The sequence below is a fragment of the Trichechus manatus genome, unplaced genomic scaffold, assembly GCF_000243295.1.
Source record: "Trichechus manatus latirostris isolate Lorelei unplaced genomic scaffold, TriManLat1.0 scaffold00005, whole genome shotgun sequence".
NCBI lineage: Eukaryota > Metazoa > Chordata > Mammalia > Sirenia > Trichechidae > Trichechus > Trichechus manatus.
The window spans coordinates 27,462,016-27,469,080 of NW_004443941.1; the positions used below are offsets into that span (position 1 = coordinate 27,462,016).

The following is a 7,065-nucleotide window of genomic DNA, read 5'->3' on the forward strand; positions in this document are numbered from 1 at the left end:
ATAGCAACTAGTTTCTAAAAATTATATTAATAATTATATATCATGTAAGTCCACAAATCTATTTGCTTACCACCTCCAAAGAATTGATGTTTGAAAGTTTGAAGGAGATTACAAATGATTTGTTTCACAACTGATTTGATTTCTTTATTCCAGTCACATATAATAAAGAAAATGGCTGCTGTCAGTGTGCCGGTACTGATCTAAGCTCTTTGCCACAATCCTGTGAGGGAGACACTAATAATAAACCCCTTTTACAGATGAGAAAACTAAGTCCCTGCAAGTTTAAGTAATTTGCTAAAGTTAACACATTTAAGAAGTGGTGGAGTCATCTGCCTGACAACATTCCAGGACCCATAGCACTGGAGGGCCATTTGATCTTGGCCTCGTATGATGTCCTTAAATTCTCACGTTTGATATTATCTCCAGATGATGTTATACAGACAGCCACAGAACTACACCAACAAAATTGAGAGAAATCTGTCATCCAACTTGGACCCCATTGTTCCCAGTACACTATGAAAATATATATTTAATATATGTATATTCATACATATATATTATCCATATATTGAATATACTCATATATTCAATGTATATATTCATATATTCAATATATACATATTTGATATATATATACATATATTCCACATGGCCCAAGTTCAAAGTTCTACACAAATGTCATGCTTTTCAACTTTCAGCTACTTTAACCATAATACAGCTAGTTTAAAGACTGAAAAATCTGAATGTCTTAGCACAAGCTATAATTTATATATCGATATAAATTATTGCAAATTGCACCCACTCCAATCTCAACTCCCTTGAGACTAACATTTGTACACTCTATTGAATAGATATATTCAATATATATATTCATAGCATGCATATGTATATGTATATATATACACACACAGACACACACATACGTATATATATACATAGACACCATATTTTCATAAGCAAAATACCTGGTGAGGGAGCAGTTGACAAACAAGCATAGAAGGCACATACTATTTGTGTAAAAATATGGTGTGTGTTTGTGTGTATATATATATGTATATATTCAAATTAAAAAAAAAAAACTACCATCGAGTCTATCCTGACTCATGACAATCCCACGCGTGTCAGAGTAGAACTGTGTTCCATTGGTTTTCAATGGCTGACTTTTTGCAAGTAGATCACCAGGCCTTTCTTCCAAGGCATCTTTGGGTGGACTTGAACATCCAATGTTTCTTTTAGCCAAGTGCATTGATTACTCTCTATTTGGGAATGACGAATATTTAAATAATACCTCTAATCATCTTGTAAATAGTACAATTATGTTACATTACATTTTTGTGTAGAGTAGTAGTCTTTAGTTAGTTAAGCATAAACATTTAAAATATACCACAGGCTCTGTAACCCTGTTTTTATACTTCTTCATTTTGTAATATACAGAGAGTCTCAAAAATGAAATGGACCTGGCCATGTCTTGACTTCTGAGAGGTACCAGTTCACTAGAACCACAGGGTTGGGGGAGAAACTTGGAGATTATCTTGTCCAACTTCTTCATTTCATACACAAAGAAATGGAGACTCAGAGATGTTGAGTAACCTCCTCACGTTCACACAGTTAGAACGCCCTTCTCCTGACAGACAGACCAGGTGCACTGTCCTGCACCCCGTGTCTGACCCCTGGTTCATGCCTCCACAAGAGAGCAAGGAAAGATGAAGTTGTGCAAGTGGGCACACGTTAAGGGGAACCTCCTGGAGGTGATGAAGCATAACCAGAAGGCAATGACTGTTATTGTTAGGTGCTGTCAAGTTGGTTTTCAGCTCCCAGCAAGCCCATGTAATAGAGTAGAACTGCTCAATAGGGTTTCCTAAGCTGTAATCTTTACAGAAGCAGATCGACAGGTCTTTCTTCCGGAGCTGCTGGATAGGTTTGAACTGCCAACATTTTAACCTTTGTGCCACAAAGGCAATGTCTCCTCCCAGTGTAATCTTTTTTCAAATAAGGAAAAACAAACAAACAAAAAAAGATTGCATCTCTGTAGAACTTTTCATATTTCAAAGCCTTTTTCGAATTGAGAATCAGTATTGAACCTCATGACCATGCTGGAAAGGAGGACGGGCGGTCATTGTTGTTTCTGTTTTACAGGTGGGGAAACCAAATTCAAGAAATGTACGCATCTTTTCCAAGGTAACACAGCTAGGTAGCGGAGGATCTGTCACTATAATTCAGGACCCCTGGGTTGGTACACTGCATCACAGCACACTGCTTTCTTGTACACAATATGTCTTATAGGAACTACAGATGAGAACAGCAGAAGCCTTTTCGTTCTCATGATGTTATTCATAAACCACCCTGTGTATTTGCTCTGAAAGAAACCATTCTTCATGTGATCGGTAACTTGGCGAAAAAGATAATTAGAACTTCCAAATTATATTAATAAAGGAAATGCTATTTTAGGATAGATGTTAAGCCTTTCCAGTGTTCCTAAGGTATTTTCTTTCAGTGCTGAGGTGTAAGATATATTTTAATGAAGCTTTGTCTGGGAAACCAGCATAGCATATTGCAATTAAAAATGCAACCCTTGTAGTCTTACTCTTCTTTGACTAAAGCCCTTCTGCAAAAGAGGGTATTTTAATTCAATAAATAAAAGACAGGCACATCCAGCTCTCTTGCCAGCACAGCTACCACTTGCCGCTTATACACACACAGAGAAAACACACCGACAATAAGCGTTTGATCCTGCCCTGCTGCAGGCTGTTTTCATCTTTCAAGAGATCCAGGGAAAAACAACCTCAGAACTTTACCACCAAAACTTCCACATTTATTGCAACACAGTGTAATGGCAAAATGCTATTTTCTTAAGCGCTCACATTTTTGAACCACTACCGTGGCCAAGAACGCCTGGTTTAATTTTTCCAATAAACACGAAGAAAACCTTGAATTCCTCTCTCAATTTTGGGATGGCAAAGCTGCCGCGGGTTGCTGGAAGCGAAGTGTTGAGTCTAATTATTTAATCTTCTCCTCTTAGTTTAACCTGTGCTCAACAGATTTTTTTCATGTTTATACTGGTTTGACACAAATCATGCTTAAAAGAGATTTCGTCTCTTGTCTCCCTGGGCAAAGCTGAGCTACAACTGTAGACTTCACAATGCCAGCCCCTTCCTGGGGCTTATCAGTAAAAAAAGCATTCAGCCTAAGAAAACACTTCAGTGTAAACAAGACACAGAATTGCACATCTAGCCACATTCCATGGAGATCCATCTGAATACAGAGAAACATAGATTCATGCTAATTGTTCCTCTTTTAATTTAGCATCAATGTGCCCATTTCCTTTATTGCTATTTGTATATTGTTACAAGCAATTCTTATATTGCTACTGTCTTCCATATAGGGAGGAAGGCATAAAAAGAAGCAAAATAATAGAGGCCTAAATGTACTTCAAAGTTCTACAGAAATGCCATACTTTTCAACTTTCAGCTTACTTTAACCATAATAAAGTTGGTTTAAAGACAGTGAAAAATCCTATTCTAAACTGAATGTCTTAGCACAATTTATAATTAATATACCTGTATAAATTATTGCCAATTATACCCACTCCCATGCCAACTCCCTTGAGACTGAAATTTGTACAAGGCTACTTGGTCAAGGTATGTATTATAGTTTCTTAGTGACAAATACATTTTATGTTTTTAAAATAATGTCTGGAAAGCAAACTATATACACAATTTAGAAATTCATCAGACATACCTTGTTTGGAGAAAGCAATTTTTTTTTTCAAAAAATTTCCACCACACAGAATGGATATCCTTTCTTCGTTAAGCTTTTCTGCATCACAAATTCCATGTAAATTATTCCAAAGAAGAAACAAGAGGAGGTCCAAGCACCTTTTCTCTTCTTCTTGCAGGAGCTAATCAAACATTCCCATGAACCTCTCTGCACTTTGAAAAGCACATTTTACACCACACACACAGACACACACACACACACACATACACACTGCTTCTCACACTGGTTTTAGTGCTGAATTAGGCGGTCCTCTTTCAAATTTCCACTCCCACTTGCTTTTTTTGGGGTAAGGATTTCTGAATATTCTTTTCTAGCCCAAAGCACACATTTTCAGCAAGCAAATTCTACAATTAGAAATTCTAAAAAGTAGAGAGGAAGCGCCTAGGTCAAATGGAAAGTTAAAATATACTTTAAAAAATACTGAAGCAGAGTAATTGCATTTTCTCTTCCTTTTTGTTTTTCAAACACTAATGTACAGCTGGATTAAACTGCATAAGAAAGAAAACTGCAAACACTATCAAGTTTATTCTATCAGACGTTCACATTTGGAGTGAAAATACTTACTTTTCTTACATGGTAATGCTGTTCTTTGTTTTGCTCCAGTCTTTTCTGCATTTTGGAAAACTCAATGAAATGACTGAGGTATATTCTGCCAGTAACAGGACACAAGATAATAATAGTGGGCAGCAAAGCCTGACTCATGTTTCAAAAAAACTTAATGATGGATTTACCATATCTGAGGTGAAATCTGCTGGTTTTAGTTACTTATACTTTAGTGTCTTCAATTAAATTGAAGGAATTCAGACCAAAAACATTCATTAACATATTGCAGCTTTTAAAAAAAACAGACATAGCACCTCTGGCAAGCCTTGGGTTTCCAATGTGCATCAGTGTGACAGCGTCTTCCCTCCCCTGGCAGGAGGAAGCCAAGGGCCATGCCCCCTCCTGCTGGTGAGTGTGTGCTCGCCCCCAGCCAGGATAGCCTCCTGCACGGAGCAGCCCTCTCGCCCTCAGCTGTTGGCCTGGGATAGCTCCTGATTTAAGACAACGGTTTGAATGTTATTTAACTTTTTCTCTTTTGTTACTTCTTTTGGTTCTGCATTTAAATTATTTCTCCGACCTGTTTCTTCCTCCACAAAATCCAGAACCTAAGACCACTGGTGGTAAAGACAGTGCCGCCATGTAGATGATTGCCTGTCCCACATTCGAGTTAGGGAAGGTTCCACTGGAATGGCAGCCCAAGTACAGTCAGTAATAATATGATGATGATGATAATAACCAAACAAAAACAAAAAGCCAAACCTGCTACCATCAAGTTGATTCCGACTCACAGCAACCAGTGTTTGGCTGCTAACCAAAAGGTTGGCAGTTTGAATCCACCAACAGCTCCTTGGAAAACCTATGGGGCAGTTCTACTCTGTCCTATAGGGTCACTATGAGTCGGATGATGATAATAACAGTAAAATAATTGTTGTTGGTAGTGGTTGCTAGTGGTTAGTGCTGGTTGTTGGTTGGTTGTTGTTTATTGTTGTTGGGTGCCATCCAGTCGATTTTGACTCATAGCGACCCCATGTGACAGAGTAGAACTATCTCACAGGGTTTTCTTGGCTGCAGTCTTTAGGGAAGCAGATTGTTAGGTGTTTCTCCTGTGGAGCCTCTGGGTAGATTTGAATCACCAACCTTTGGTTAGCAGCCCAGGGCTTAACAATTTGTGCCACCAGGCTCCTCAGTAAAGTAATAGTTGCCATTTATCCAACACTTGCTTTTGCTAAGTATGGTAATAAGCCTTTTACAGATAGCATCTCATTTAGTACTTAGAAGAATCTACAGGGGTCTGTACTACTGTCTTCATTTTATAGATAAAAGAACACAGGTTCAGCTAGATTAAGTGACTTTCCCAGGGTCACCCAGCCAGTAAGGAAGGAGCCTGGATTCAAACCCAAGGCTGTGTGACTCCAAAGCCATGGTGCTATGTTGAAAGTTGGAGACTCTTTCCTTTCACTAGTTTATTTTGTTTTCTTATGACGAGTAAGGCAAAATCAAACGTAAATGTGTTGCAAAGCATATGAACAGATGCTCAGAGAGAAATGCAAATGAGCTATCAATTAAAAAGCAAAGAGAGATCACTTTATCCTCATTAGATTAGCAGGTGTGTGGTGGCCCTGATAGGCTACCGGTGGTAGTGGACAAATATGGTTATTCTGGAGAGCCATTGGGAAATACTTAGTCAATTATGTATGTACAGTAGGACCCACCATACCCATTCTGGGGTATATTCTTCTGTGAGCTTCTCCCACAGGGCCACGAGAAGTCCATCCCTTGGAATCAATGCATGAAGTACAGCAGATGTACACTATGAAATAATACTATGTAGTAGATAGAAGCAAAGGACTAAATGTGGGATTTTGAGCGTGGATCCTCAGGCCAGATCACCTGAGTTTGACTGTTGGTTCTAGCACATGACATTTGGCGAATAACTTGATCTTTCTGTTTCTTAGTTTCTTCATCTGTAAAATGAGAAAAATAGTAAAGCCTATATTACAGAGTTGTTATGAAGATTAAAGAAATAAGTATTTGTAAAATTCTTGGAATCTTGCCTCATATATAGTAAATACTATATAAGTGTTTGTCAAATAAATAAAATGTACAAACATCATTATTGTACTCATTTTCTACTGCTGCGTAACCAATTAGCACAAATCTAGAGGCTTACGCCAACACCCATTTATTATCTCACAGTTCTGTAAGGCAGAAGTCCAGGCATGATGTGACTGGGTTCTCTGTTCAGGGTCTGAAAAAGCTGAAATCAAAGTGTTGGTGGGCTGGGCTCTTATCTAGAAGCTCTGGGAAAGAATCTGCCTTCAAGCTCATTCAGGTTGTTGGTAGAGTTCAGCTCCTTGTGATTATTGTGGGCTGAGGTCCCCATTTCCTTGCTGGCTGTCAGCCAGAGGCTGCTCTTAACTCCTAGTGGTTGCCCACATTCCTCGCCACTTGGCTCCCTCCGTCTTCAAGCTAGTGATGGTGTGTTGAATCCTTCTCATGTTTCAAATCTCTTTGACTTCCTGTTCTTCAATAAGCCAAGGAAAACTCTGCTTTTAAAGAGCTTGTGTGACTAGGTTAGGCCCATCAGTGTAATCTCCCTAACTTAATGTCAACTGATTAATAACCATAACCTCACTTGCAAAATCACTTTTGACATGTAATGAACATAACATAATCATGCCCCGGGGTGAAGATCATAGAGCCATCTTAGAATTCTGCCTACCACAACTACTGATCTTAAAAACA

The 7,065-nt window shown here is 38.5% G+C and overlaps 1 protein-coding gene across 3 annotated transcripts in view; it reads right to left on the reverse strand.

The window, feature by feature from the left end:
* VIT (vitrin) overlaps window positions 1-4,018 on the reverse strand; it is a 140,948-nt gene extending 136,930 nt beyond the window's left edge. For 2 of the 3 annotated variants that reach the window (XM_004369564.1, XM_004369562.1), the window contains exon 1: window positions 3,739-4,018. The gene's annotated coding sequence lies outside the window, so the exon portion shown is untranslated. The remainder of the gene's footprint in view (window positions 1-3,738) is intronic. The other variant, XM_004369563.1, reaches the window with a different exon arrangement.
* Between the last annotated feature and the right edge of the window lie 3,047 nt (window positions 4,019-7,065).